This window comes from Peromyscus leucopus, chromosome 3 (assembly GCF_004664715.2).
Source record: "Peromyscus leucopus breed LL Stock chromosome 3, UCI_PerLeu_2.1, whole genome shotgun sequence".
Classification (NCBI taxonomy): domain Eukaryota; kingdom Metazoa; phylum Chordata; class Mammalia; order Rodentia; family Cricetidae; genus Peromyscus; species Peromyscus leucopus.
The window spans coordinates 84,939,111-84,954,739 of NC_051065.1; the positions used below are offsets into that span (position 1 = coordinate 84,939,111).

General features: G+C 38.5%; 1 pseudogene; it reads right to left on the reverse strand.

Annotated features, from left to right (window-relative positions):
• Window positions 1-11,604: 11,604 nt before the first annotated feature.
• On the reverse strand, window positions 11,605-12,804 carry LOC114689112 (annotated as a pseudogene).
• Window positions 12,805-15,629: the final 2,825 nt, after the last annotated feature.

The following is a 15,629-nucleotide window of genomic DNA, read 5'->3' on the forward strand; positions in this document are numbered from 1 at the left end:
CATGAAGATGTTGCTACTTTCTAGTGTCAATAGCACTGGAGAGGCACAACTGGAGGCTGAGGGCTACAGTGCCTGCTCTCCTAGAGCACTTGGAAACATGCAATACAGAATTCAGTCAGGAGGACAAAACAATTACAAAGGAGGATACTCTGTGAACCAACTAGTAGGAAAACTTCAATGTTGACATTTAAAATTATGGTTGGATGAAACTAATGTTTCTGTTTTAGATCTCATGGAAGGATGAATAACTCCTAGGCCAAAGAAAGCCACCATAATGCACAGAGTTTTTTCTGAGCATACTCCATGTACAGAATCTTAGAGAATATTAAAAAGGAATTACCCATCTTGGGTTTTGTTACATGGGTGATGCGGTTGTATGGGCTTTCTTTTATATGACTGCCTTTCTCCGCAAGTATGAAAATGAACATAATTTTGATAGTACTCTTCAAGGATGATGATATACTTAAATTGTCCATATCATTGAAAACTGTATTCCCTTGAACAGATTGGGTGATGGTAGAATATGACAAGAAGCATATTTGATACTTAAATGAGCACCTGTTAGAGAAGTTCTCCATTTCTGAAGAGTAAGCCTATGTCAAGAGGGAAAAGAGAGCAGGAGCAATAATCTGAGTCATTTAAGGAACATCAGGGTTAGGTGTGTGTAATTGCAAGCTCATACCATTTTGATGCGAAGTGGAGAAACTTCCTAACCTCAGAAGGCTTTGATGGAACTAATTGGGAGGAGTTTGATAAATGTAGAATCAGGATGAACTAGATAACAGATCTGTCCCTTTCTCATTATTGATAATTCCTCATTTTTTAAACCAATTTTCATATTCATCCCAAGTATAGTCCTGAATGTGACCTAAGAGTATAGAATTCTGTATATTAGTGAATCCATGCCCACCAATGAAAGAAGTAAATACAATTTTATCAAATTTTTGTGATTGTATCTGAAGGACAAAAGTGTTAAATATTCCACACTACTCTACTTAAAGAATTGCACATTGACATTCTTTGGGCCACAGAAAGGAACATGTTCTCTGCAGACAAACCTGTGTTGCTGTTGCTATTCTTGGGGCCTATACGACTCTTTGACTGGGCTATATTACAGAGATGAACATAGACAATCCCAGAGCTCTGTCCATAGAAGCTCCTGCTGATTTGCATATATCCGTGGCACCACAAATTGCCCTGAAAACTTCTTAATAGCTTGATCACACTATGTGCAGGTCTCATTCCTAACCAGAACACAATAGAGACAGCAGTGAGCTTGCTTAGCAACAGGATTCTTACTCCTCTATTTACCAGGTAGGAGAGTTGAGCGAGTTAAGATGTGGCATCCAGGTGACCCAGTCTCTATCTTCCCTGTCTGGAACTCTGGGAGAAAGAGTCACCATCAATTCCCAGGACTAGCCTGGTAGCAACAACATCTAAGGAGAGATTATAAGCTTCTTATCTGTAAGTACTAAAATTGGTAACCTGGTGTCATAGCCAGCTTCAGTGGCAGTGCATCTAGGACAGACTTTACACTCTCCATCAACAGCCAGGAGTCTGAGCATATTGCATCAGAATATCTCTCACACATAGAGGAACTAGACATGTGCCCCCATCCATAACTCAGAAGCTATCTCCAACTGACAGCTCCTCACAAAGAAAAATTCAATCTTACTGGGTATAAAAACTACAACTGAGGATAGATCATAAGCCCAGCAGTAGATGGCTAACACAAAATGAACTCAATGGTACTTTTGGAGATGTTTTATCTCATAATGCTTTGTTTGGGCATTTTTTTTACCTTACTGGTCTTTTGTTTATATACTATGCTCTCTGATTATTTGTTAGGCGTTTTGTGTATAAGCACGTTTGTATGTCTCTGTATGTATAAGTGTTTCTCATATTTCCCCCTCTGTTTTGTTTTATTCTGGTTTGACTGCTTTCTTGTTTGCTTATTTGTATGCTAAACGGGGGCAGGGGGCGTGAGGGGAAGGAAACTGTTGATTTGGAGATGAGGATAATAAGGAAGAAAATAGAGGAGGGGAAACAATAGTCAGAATTTATTGTGTGGAAAAATGATTTTAATAAAAAGAATATTTGCTGTGAAATTATCTTTTTGTACACTGTGAAGATGTGTCACTCTGGTTGGTTCAATAAGGAGCTGGGCATCTAACAGCTAGGCAGTATTTCCAGGCAGAAAGGATTCTGGGAAGAAGAGAGGCAGAGATGAAAGTAGACACAGAGGAAGCAAGAAAGCAGGATTGATAGTATGTGGACAAGGTAAACCAGCCTTGGGGAAGCACAGAGATGAATAGAAATGGGTTAATTTAGGTTACAAGGGCTAGATAATAACATGATTAAAAGATCAGTTGAGATTTTTTAAAATTTATTTAGTAAATTTAATTTTACATATCAGCCACGGATTCCCTTGCTCTCTCCCCTCCCCCTCCCCCTCCTCCCGCCTTCCCCCCCAGCCCACACCCCATTTCCATCTCCTCCAGGGCAAAGACTCCCCTGAGGATTGAGTTCAACCTGGTAGATTCAGTCCAGGCAGGTCCAGTCCCCTCCTCCCAGGCAGAGCCAAGTGTTCCTGTATCAGCCCCAGGTTCCAAACAACCAACTCATGCACTGAACACAAAACCCGGTCCCACTGTCTGGATGCCTCCCAAGCACATCAAGATAATCAACTGTCTTATTTATCCAGAGGGTCTGATCCAGTTGGGGGCTCCTCAGCTAGTGGTTCATAATTCATGTGTTTCCTTTCGTTTGGCTATTTGTCCCTGTGCTTTTTCCAACCTTGGTCTCAACAATTCTTGCTCATACAAACCCTCCTCTTTCTCGCCAATTGGACTCCTGGAGTTCCACCTGGGGCCTGGCAGTGCATCTCTGCGTCTGGTTCTCTCAGTCATTGGATGGGGTTTCTAGCACCAATTAGGATGTTTGGCCAGGTGGCCTTCAAATACTTCAGAGATCTATTCAGAGGGCCTGATCCAGTTGGGGGCCCCTCAGCCTTTGGTTCATAGTTCATGTGTTTCCATCCATTTGGATATTTGTCCCTGTGCTTTTTCCAACCTTGGTTTCAACAATTCTCGCTCATATAAACCCTCCTCTTTCTCACTAATTAGACTCCCTGAGCTCCACTTGGGGCCTAGCTGTGAATCTCTGCATCCAGATTCCTCAGTCCTTGGATGGGGTGGTGCACACATTTAATCCAGGGAGGCAAAGCCAGGTGGGCCAGGCGGATCTCTGTGAGATCAGTTGAGATTTTATAATGAATAGTAAGTCTACATGTTGTGATTTGAGAGTTGGCTGGTAGGACAAAGACTCCACAAATATTCCTTTAACATGTGTGTGTGTGTGTTGTGTGTGTGTGTGTGTGTGTGTGTGTGTGTTGTGTGTGTGACAATATAAACACTTTGTGTAAGCTAATATGAGAGGGCAAAGTCCCAGTTGTTCCTCCTGATGCCTCTTCAAGATAATACTGTTGTGGTGGTTTGAAAGAAAATGTCCCTCAAAGGGAGTGGCACTATTAGGAATTGTGCCTTATAGCAGTAGGTATGGTCCTGTTGGAGAAAATATGTATCATAGAGTACTTTTGAAAATTAATATGAATAAAATAATAGTATAGCAATCACATGTGAATACTTACATGTACATACTTGATCAAGTAGAGTTATAAGAGTTGATGAGGAAGGATGGGGGTGCGCCAAATTCAGTGGATAATGAGAGAGTAAAAGAGACTAGGCATGTATATAAGGAGGAATAGTTTTATTTCAGACATGGAGGGTGGGTGTGGGAAGGAGGATCTGGGAGGTGTTGGTAGTGATGGGTAAACAGGATCAAAATATATTGTATAAAATTCTCAAAGATTTAAAAATATTTTAAATAAATGTGATAACAATTTTCTACAAAAAGCAATGGCATTCTTGATTCAAAGTCTAGGATCTTGTGATTAAAAATTGGTAAACAAAAAATTTTAAAAAGTTGTACTTTGTCTTCTACTGTGTGTGAATACATATGCCTGCATGTATACATTGCAGGTGTTGTAATTTCAATGTAATTGGCCCCCATAAACTCATTATGCATGGCACTATTAGGTCATCACACTGTCACCCATTGAACTAAACAGACAAGGTCTGGGCTTTGTGAAATTCCTTATTAAAGACATAATATCAACCATTAAGATTCTAGTTCAACACTATATAATCATCATAAAATACAAACTGCCTTTTGCTCCCAGACTATGAGGTCTTGCTAGACATGTGGAACTTACTTAAGTACATGCTCTGATTGTACAAACTAAGGTTGCTGAACTTGTCAAAATTTGATTGGACTCAACAGTGTTTATTCTTAAGATGGATATGTTATTTTTAGTATTGGGCCTTAGCAGATGTAGTTTTCATCTTATTTTATGGACAAGTGTATAATAAAGTACGCCTGATTGTAATATTAGAAAGTGTGTAATCATTTCCACATCTTTATGTCCTATCATAAATGAATTATATGAACTCTGAGTACCAAGGAAATAGAGTTTTCCAGCAAATTCATGTTCAAAGAAGGAGCTATAGGTGCCATCTAGCTATATATCATGTTTTGGTGATAGCAAAAACTGATAATTCTATGCCATAGCTACCCTCATGGTAATCTATGGAAAGGAAAAATATGTTAAATTGGTGGATATTCAAAATGGACATACAATTATCAGTTTCATGTGAAAGGGGGAGTAACGTTGAAGTTTCTTGGGGCTTCTATGTTGGAATAAGCTTTCACAAAGTGAATTAGGAATTTCAAATATTTAGGCCACATTAAAAAAAATCACACAACTACTGTGTAGCACTAGGACACAGAAACTTCAGATGAATAGAAAGGTGTCTCTGTGGCAGCTCCTGTTGTAAAGAGTCTACCCAGAAACTGACTTGTGAGTGCCTGGACATGGGAAATGGAAGTTCCTGGTGAAGAAGTTCCTGTGTGTAGGTGATGGCCAACAGTGTATATCAGAGTAATCAAAGGATAATAGTGGAATTTTATCTCCGGAGACAATTCTGTTACTCATAAATATAGATAAAATTTTCTTACTTATCAAAACAAACTCTGTGTAGTAAGGAAAAGAGAAATGTCAGAACCATATTAAAACACAATCAGCACTACAAATCTGAAACTTATGACTGCTTAGGCATAAGACACACCTAGGCTAATTCTCACTTCCATGTTTGTTTCTTTTAAAAACGTTATATGTACGAATGATTTGTCTGCATACACATATGTGCACAATGTTACGTTTGGAGGTCAGAAGAGGGCATTAGATTCCCTGGAATTGGAGTTACACATTGTTGTGAGCTGCCATACAGATGCTAAGAATGTAACCCAGGTTCCCTAGCAAGAAAAAGAAATGTTCTTAACACTGAACCATCTGTCCAGCCCTGGTTCCATTTGGGTAAACCTTTTTGCCGCAGACCACCCAGAGGGAGACCACCACTGCGGGAGAACCAGGGAGAAGGCTCGAGGAGAAGTCAGGAATTGGCGAGGAAAATGACAGACAGACACACAATGTGTTGATGTGCTGCTGCAGATTTACTTCTGCAAAATCAGTGCTTATATTCTTTTACAATCAAGGAACTTGGCAGGGGATTACATCAAACTTTTAACTTTTACAATTACTCAGAATCAGCAAAAAACAATAACAAAGTATATCAGTATCTATTTCTGTGTAATGCAAGAGACAATAACAAAGTACATCAGTATCTATTTTTGTGTATCACTTTCGCAGCTTGGAGTTTATTGTGGTTGTTGCTTAAGGCATGATCTCAGAATTTTGTAAATCTGTCTCGCGCCAAAGACCACATCTGTGGGAACCAGATTTTACCAGCCAAGGTTTAACTCACTCTCTATATACTTTTTGTATAATTTCATTTATTTTTCCTCACTCTATATATCCACTTATCCTTCCAGTTGTCATATACCCTCTATACCAATACCTTAGGGCTGGCTTCATATTTTCTATGATCTGCTGTCTTTCTTCCTTACTGTAAAGGCACCAAGGCTTTCTAGGTCCTGGCTAGCCTTTCCATAAAAGGCAAATCACTCCAAAGTTGTTTCTTTCCTTCATGATTCACCCATCTATTCCAACTTCATCATAGCTTCCAGTATATGGATCAGCTCTAGGTAATTTCCACTCTCAGGGTCCACCTAGAGCTGTCCACCAACGCCCCTCACACAGAAAAGACATACAGAGAAAAAGCATGATTAGTGCCAACAAGGACTGTCGTCAAGGCCATCTTGTCCTCCAGGGCCTCCTGGAATCCTCAGGCTGCATGACGACTGCTGATTGTGGGGGAACCGCTTGAGGCCTCGCTCCAGGAAGCTCTAACCTCAACCTTCAGCTGCTGGGCCCCAGTGCAGCGGCTAGCTTTGCTACAGCTACACAGGTGTCACAGCTGTGGGCATAGCACCTTTTGTGTTCATTGTTTCATCTTTTTTGTAGAATTCCTTCACCCCAACTGTCTAACACCATGAATTCAGAGTAGAATAAATTCATAAGTATATCTTTACCATCTGAAATGGATGTTATTTCAAAATAAAGAAATGAGATTTTGTCTGCCTACGGCAAAGTGACTATTGAGAGAACAGCAGAATGAATCAGTTGATAGGATGTAATGAAACCACTGGAGCTGACGGAAGGATTCACAGCAGTGACTATAGTGGTGGTGTTGGGCCATCAAGTTATTATAGTGAATACATGTGATTTTCTCATGTCACACCTATATTAATAAAATGCCTTTTTTCATTTTAGAAAATATTTTATTTAAGAAATTAAAGTGAGTCTGGTAAAAAAATAAAATCAAGCTCACACAATTGACACATAGCTTAAAAATAATAAGAATATGCCACTATTTATAAAGTTTTCCAAAGACAGATCTTGTCTTTCACACCTGCTACAATCAGGAGAAGTCTCCTAGGGAACCTGTGTGTTAACAAGGAATCAATGCTATGCTGAACAAGAACTATGTAAGAACTATGTGTTTCTTTATTTTATTTTATTTCAATTAATTTAAAGAAAAACTTGAATGTACCTTTTAAAATGATCTACTCTACTTGTTATTCAGGAGTATTCCATTATTTGCATATTTCATTAATTTATATATTACTTTAATTAATGTCTAATTAATTGTTTAATGGTTACAAATGACATAAAATTATATTTTTAATTTTTTAAAATTTATCTGTATTTTATATTTTGAAACATGTTTTGAGTGGTTTTTTGATAAAAAGAATGTTATTTTCTGAAACTAAATTGTGAAAATACTGCACAAATATTTGTTATAATTATTTGGCTAGTAGTGTTCCCTCACTCTGATTTTGTTTCTTGATGACCATTGATGAAAGTGAAGCACTATAGGACCCACTTTTACTGTATGGGAACCTTTGTCTGACTGTAGATCCTGAAATATTTTCCTTTTTGTCTATTTCACCAGGGATAAAAGTGTGTACGTATGCATATAAATAGTTTAAGAGTGCCCTATAAACTTGTCATATTGGCTGCTTTGCTGCAATATAAGAAACAAAAAGTTTCAGTTCTGTTTGCTCATCAGTCTGCAGAAAAAATCTAAATGCTTCCTTTTACACTATGCACTTTCAGTTATCTTCATGTTATGCATATGACCTGTTGTTGGTTATCACTAGTCAGGAAAATTTATGACTTATTTTCCAGTGCTTTTCTTTTTGTTTGTTTGTTTGCTTTTCCTTTTTAAATTTTTTTTAATGAATCAAGGTGTTTATTTATTTATTTTTTTCTTTTATTTTACAATACTACTCAGTTCTACATAACAGCCACAGATTCCCTTGTTCTCCCACTTCCTGCCCCCCTCCCTTTCCCCCCAGCCCAACCCCATTTCCACCACCTCCAGATCAAGGCCACCCCTGAGGACTGAGATCCACCTGATAGACTCAGTCCAGGCAGGTCCAGTCCCCTCCTCCCAGATTGAGCCAAGCGTCCCTGTATAAGTCCCAGGTTTCAAACAGCTATCTCATGCAGCGAGCCCAGGACCTGGTACCACTGCCTAGATGCCCCCCCAAACAGATCAAGCCAATCAACTGTCTCACCTATTCAGAGGGCCTGATCCAGTTGGGGGCCCCCTCAGCCTTTGGTTCATAGTTCATGTGTTTCCATTCGTTTGGCTATTTGTCCCTGTGATTTATCCAACCTTGGTTTCAACAATTCTTGCTCATATAAGCCCTCCTCTTTCTCTCTAATTAGATTCCCAGCGCTCCACTCGGGGCCTAGCCATAGATGTCAGCATCCAGATTTCTCAGTCCTTGGAAGGGGTTTCTGGCACAACTATTAGGGTGTTTGGCCATCCCATCAACAGAGTAGGTCAGTCCCAGCTGTCTCTCGGCCATTGCCAGCAGTCTTTTGTGGGGGTATCTTTGTGGATTTCTGTGGGCCTCTTTAGCACTTTGTTTCTTCCTTTTCTCATGTGGTCTTCATTTACCATGGTCTCCTATTCCTTGTTCTCCCTCTCTGTTCTTGATCCAGGTGGGATCTCCAGCTCTCTTTCCCTCGACCCTCGCCATTCATTGCTTCAACTCATGTCCAGGCTGTTCATGTAGATCTCATCCATTTCTCCATCATTGGGTGATCCCCGTGTCTTTCTTGGGGTACTGTTTTACAGGTAGCCTCACTGGTGATGTGAGTAGCAGTCCAGTCATCCTTGCTTCACATCTAGTATCCTCCTATGAGTGAGTACATACCATATTTGTCTTTCTGAGTCTGGGTTACCTCACTCAGGATGATTTTTTCTAGATTTTATAATTTAATTTATTTTTACATATCAGCCTCGGATTCCCCTGTTCTCCACCCTCCCCCCCCCCCCCCCCCCAGCCCACCCCTCATTCCCATCTCCTCCAGGGCAAACACTCCCCTGAGGATTGAGTTCAACTTGGTAGATTCAGTCCAGGCAGGTCGAGTCCCCTCCTCCCAGGCTGAGCCAAGTGTTCCTGCATAAGCCCCAGGTTCCAAACAGCCAGCTCATGCACTGAGGACAGGTCCTGGTTCCACTGCCTGGATGCCTCCCAAACAGATCAAGCTAATCAACTGTCTCACTTATCAGGAGGGCTGATCCAGTTGGGGGCTCCTTAGCTATTGGGTCATAGTTCATGTGTTTCCATGCGTTTGGCTATTTTTCCCTGTGCTTTTTCCAATCTTGGTCTCAACAATTCTCACTCATACAAACCCTCCTCTTTCTCACAAACTGGACTCCCGGAGCTCCACCTGGAGCCTGGCCATGGATCTCTGCATCCGGTTCCCTCCATCATTGGATGAGGTTTCTAGACAACAGTTAGGGTGTTTGGCCATCCTATCACCAGAGTAGGTCAGGTTGTGCTGTCTCTCGACCATTGCCAGTAGTCTGTTGTGGAGGTATCTTTGTGGATTTCTGTGGACCTCTTGAGCACTTTGCTTCTTCCTATTCCCATGTGGTCTTCATTTAGCATGGTCTCTTATTCCTTGTTCTCCCTCTCTGTTCTTGATCCAGCTGGGATCTCCGGCTCCCATAAGCTCTCTTTCCTTCGACTCTTGCCCTCCATTAACCCCACTCACATCCAGATCCATGTAGATCTCATCCATTTCTCCGTTATTGGACAATCCCCATGTCTTTCTTGGTGTCCTGTTTTCCAGGTAGCCTCCCTGGTGTTTGAGTAGCAGTCCAGTCTTCCTTGTTCCACATCTAGTATCAACCTATGAGTGAGCACATACCATGTTTGTCTTTCTGAGCCTGGGTTACCTCACTCAGTGTTTATCTTTTATGTTCATTATGCTTTTAAAGATAGCATTGATTGAAAACCTGCATATTCAAATCTTATTAATTGTCATTAATGCACAGAAACCCACATTTCAACATTAATCAGCAGAAATAATTAAGAGGGAAGAGAACTACTATTTAAAATTATGATAAAGAGGAGGGAGAGAGGGATACAGATGGGGAGAGAGGGAAAACAACTTTTTTAAAGAAATGACCTCCAGGAGGAGAATGACCAGCTTTGCATTAAGGTCATGGTCATAAGTATCTATAACTCTCCAAACAATGACTACATAAAAGAAGACATGAAAGTAGGAGGGAGACAATTTTGAAGGAGAAAGGGGTCTGCATTTTTGGGAAGAGACTAAGATGGAAATTATAAACTGGCATTCCTGCATATAAGTGTTGAAAGACAGAGACAGAGAGAAAGAGATGATAGACGAAAAATAGGTAGGCAAATAGATGATAGACAAAAAGAGAGATAGATGATTGATAGATAGATAGATAGATAGATAGATAGATAGATAGATAGAGAAATAGACAGAGAGATAGATGATAGAAAATTATTGATTCGAGGTAGCAGAGAGACCATCTACAAAGTTTGCTGGAGACCTACATTACAATGGTTGATTCCTTCTCTACTCTTGTTTACACTACAAGAACAAGGGCAAAGAATAAACATTGTCCAACTAGAGTATATTAGAAAACCACTGGAAGCAAGGCAGTGTTTGGCACACACCTTTAATCCTAGCACTCGGGAGGCAGAGCCAGATGGATCTCTGTGAGTTCAAGGCCAGCCTTGTCTACAGAGTGAGATCCAGGACAGGCACCAAAACTACACAGAGAAACTCTGTCTCAAAACCCCTCCCCCCAAAAAAGAAAACCATTGGAATGAAATGAGACATCACAAAGATACTAAGGTACTTAAATCAAATGGCCTTTTAAGAATATGAAGTACCCATTGTCTACTAACCTGTGTCACCATATAAGATCAACTTGAAAGCAAAAAGAATCTTCTGTAGCTGTAAAAATGTGTAAGTGTGGCCTCTGTCAGTCCTACATCTGCCCAGAATTCTTTGTTGCTGGTGAATCTTCTTTTGTGGGCACTATAGGATGACTGCTGCAAAGTTCTCACTCTTTACTTCTTCTTAGAAGTTACCTAGTCCATATTGTATTCTCATTTACCAAAGTGCCGTTATCATGTGTAATACCATGGCCATGCTAAGAGACAGAGCAATATGGAATCTCCACATATTGAGAAACAGTGAAGAAACCGGGTTAAGTCTTAGGCATATTTTCAAGAGAAACTCATGCATTACAAAACTCATAAATAAAATTTTTAGAGCCAACAATTGTGGTAGATTTAAAAATATCAATATAAAGACTTAAAAAGCATTTGAAAGGCAGTCAAATTAAATAATCTAAATGAATATAGCAACTTTTTGGTTGCATATTTTTAGAAAATAAAATAAACACAATGCTTCTAAAAGATAAATAAAATAATGCTCTCATCTATTTAGAAGGATAAAAAGGAATATGGATCAAATCTCAGCATTTAAAAAGTTGAATGATAATTTAACAAACGTGAATACATCATTAAAGGAAGTATTAAAAAGAAGCTCAAGAAATCAATGAAAAATTTTAAATGTTTAAATTTTTCAAGAATAAAATAAATTAAGGAGATGAAATTCTTCTAATGCAGAGATATTCCCATTGCTGTTACAGCTTGAAGGCGCAGAAATTGGTGTCACTTGAGGTCTAGCCAAACCATTCATCCAGCCGAGGTCTCAGCTGCAAACAATTGCCCAAAATCCCCTGTGCCTGCTTCTCACAGTGATGCAGAGTGACTGCTCCTGTCCAGTCAGGCAGCCCATTGCACCCGGGCCTCCCCAAACAAGGAGATTTTTGTTCTGCTCTGCATCACTGTGGGAGGAAAATGTATACCTTGGAGGCAGTAATAAACTCCCACATCCTCAGCCTCTACTCTGCTGATTTTGAGTGTGAAATCTGCCCCAGACCCACTGCCACTGAACGTATCAGGGACTCCAGAGTCAAGTTTGGACACCTGATAAATTAGGTGCTGTGGAGACTGTCCTGGTCTCTGTAGCAACCAATTCAAATAGGTTTTTCCATCACTACTATATATGAGGCTCTGACTTGACTGGCAAGAGATGAAGCTGACTGTCCAGTGGAAACTGACAAAGAGAGTGGAGTCTGGGTCAGCACAGCATCACCACTGGTTCCTGAAATTAGAATAGAGTAGTACAAAGTCATTTGCAAATTTCCTGAAATCCTTTATGTTATCCATTTCAAGTGACATCCTGGTATCTTTTATGGTTTTTTAAAATATGAATCAATGTTTTCAGTTTTGTTTTTCCAAAAAAAAAAAAAAGTGAGATGGAGGTCCGTAAGCTCATAGAATAAACCACCCCATTCCATCATAGTCAGAATCTTCATCATAGCCCAGCTCCTGTCTCTTATTTCTCATTATCACATAACTAAACCTCACATGCCCATCCTGGAGTACAGGATCTGCCTCATCACACACGGACAGCACACATAGGCAGCCAGAGCTAACCCTCCATCCCCATTCTCCACTTGCATCTCCCTTTATCCTTACCTGGAATCCAGAACATTAGCAGAAACAGGGACTGGACAGGACACATCATTTTGAGGAGATGAATTAAGGAGAGTTATTATTGAAGGCAGGAGCACAAGAGAGCTTTTATCTCAGGCCAGCAAGCCAAGGACCTCCCTAGGGAGCAATATGCAAATACCCTGGTCTGCACAGCAGTGTACATAGAGGAGACAGTTATCTGGGCTTCCTACATATGAAGAATGGCTCAAAAAGTTCTTCTTCTATATCAGGAGTGAAAGTAATTAAACAAAATATGGTGACCAATAACAAACTAGCAGAATGCTGAAAACCTGATGATGTAGTTCAAATAAGTTGTCAATATGGATTAACAAACAAGTCTAGTCCAATTTGAAATTTACTTACATTTTATCTAAAAACACACAACCAAATTGCAGAGAACTAGGAGATTATAATTAATATGCACAGCTAATTATTCTCAAGGATGAAACAAACTCCCAGAACTTTGCGTTCATAGCTTCTAGTTCACTGCAAGTTTACAAGATAGAAGCAAATTATTCAACATTCTAGATCTTTAATTATAATCAAGGAGACTAAGTTAAGTGATCAAAGTGTTTCACAAAGAAGTGCATACAATAAGCACTACCATACACACTCAAACACACTATTTTTTCATAAAGAAATGGACACATATAAGCATTACCATTCACACTATATAAACACACACACACATCATTTTCATGGCATTGAAATGGTTTTTAGATAAAATTCTCTTAAGCTTACAAGTGAGACAGACTAAAGTTTTTGCTGTCACTGCAGATTATGTATTATTTTCATACTCCAATCTCATTTGAATGAAATCATACACCATCCATTCCTCAGTGACTAAACTTCATTTTCATAGTACAACTGTTTCTTTAAAGGTTCACTCATGTTCTGTGAATAATAAATGATTTGTATCTAATTGCTGGATCTTCTGGTAATGAAAACATTTATTCTTTCATATACATTTTACCTTGAAAGTTATTAATAAACATAATATGAATGTCTTTGTATCAGATTACAAATGAACATATATCTATTTATCTTGAACAGATACATAGGAGTATATTTGGCACCCTCCATGTCAGATATAAAAATGAAGCCAAAAAAATCTATAGCTCACTAGCTATAGATTTTTTGCATTATCAATGTTCTGTAATGTGCATCCTTCTCCCTGTTACTGTGACATTAACTTAATATTTGCAAGAGATACTTGATCATTTCATTCTTATTTTAATGTTTTGTTTTGTTTCCTGGTATAAGAGACATATTATGCTCCAAAGTATAAAAGTAAATGTATTCCTTATCCTTTGTACACAGTTCTCCCTGTATTTTTCACTGTTCTTTTAAATTTTTTCTTCTTGGTTATTGACTGCTAAGCATGAATATCAGCTGGATGTTCTTGCCTTCCGGATTTTTTGGCAAATGTGGCCAGTGTTGTTAAGTAAATGACAAGATATAAAATGTAGTTTCCCGTAGAAAGGTGTTGTTTACATAAGGCAACTGACAACATCACATTTCCTATGTTAGCAATTATTTTTGTAATTATCTAATTTCCAATATGTAGAAACCAAAATGGCAGCACAGGGAAGCCAAAATCCCACCTCAATTAGGTAAATGAAAGACAATAATTAAATTAGAGTCCTCTGAACAAAAGACAGAACAAGTACATATTCATAAAAAAAAGAAAAAACCCTAAATATAGGCACAGGTAATTCATCCCTCCTAGAAAATAAATGAAAATTATCACAGAGTTGTATGCAAACATGAAACTAGAACATCTTAAAGTATAATAAGGGGCATTCTAATGAGCCTCTGGTTTTCAGATTACTTAGACAATACCAAACTGATGATCTATGAAAGAAAAATGTAAAAAACAGACTTTAATAACATGCCATATATATATTTATCTGTGAAAAACACTGGCAAGAAACAAGGATGCTATCAAGACTCTCTTTCTTAAAGGAACTCTAGTTCAACTATGAATCCAAACAATCATTTTATTAATTTTACATATATTTATTTTTAAAGTTATGACATAATTATACCATTTTAGAAGATAATGCAGTGTCCTCAGACTGCACCTCATAAAAGAGGATATGCATATTATATACTCATTATGTCTCACACATTATTTATACATTACAATTTTCATATTGTTGCATTATACACATATGTAACAATAATAATAATAAAGAGACAATCAATGTGAGAGTTGGGGACTATAGGAAAGATTCATGTCAGGAAAAGGGTGAGAGAATGTGATATAGTACATATATTACCTCCTTTGAAAATTTTGGTGGTGTTGGCTTGTGTTGCTTGGTGATGAACTGGGGAAAAGGCAGTGGACCCATGATCCTGCCTCCTGAGCCACCTCAAGAGCTAGACCGCTGGTACTGACAGACATTTGTTTGTACTGCCTTTGAAGCCTATTGAACCAGTCTCAATTACTCAGATCTTCCAGAGACCCTCCTACATCACTCATATAGAATGTTTACCACATAGGCTTAGGAAAACCAGTTATCTGCCATACTGATTATGTGCTCCTTACTGAATACATACACAAATAAAGCTTACTCTTATATTCTTGTCAATGGAAAATGATCAGAAAGAATTTTTCAAAGTTGTAAATATATTGTAGATCTTCATGATGGCAGTAGATACATCACTGAGTACTTTCAATAAGAGCTTCTCATTTAATTTGATGTTTGAAATTTCACTGCATACATTCATTACACCTGAAAGCCATATATTATACATTGAAGATAAACTGTCATATTCATCCAAACACCCTTTCTATGGATTCATTTGTGAAAATACTTTGGACATATTAATCAGTATGCTATATTCTTATTAAAATTGCTTTTAGTAAAGGCAAAAAAGAGTGAAAAGTGGCAAGTTTAAATGTGAGTTGAATACTAGTGTTCAATATCCCCTCTTGTTTTCTGTACCATGCTTAACAGATAAAATCTGAATTAGTTGTTTTCACTATGGATTAGATATTTTTGACATCTAGAATCTCAAATGATATTAATTCTCTGTATGACTATATTTTGGAGCACTTTTCTAAGAAAATATGGAAGAATTCTTCATGTACGATGGCATGATAGGTAAAGGGGTCTGTGTTTGCCATATCTGGGCTGTGGGGAATACATTAGTGATGAATCTAAAAGTAGGAAAATATAAATGAGATTTGC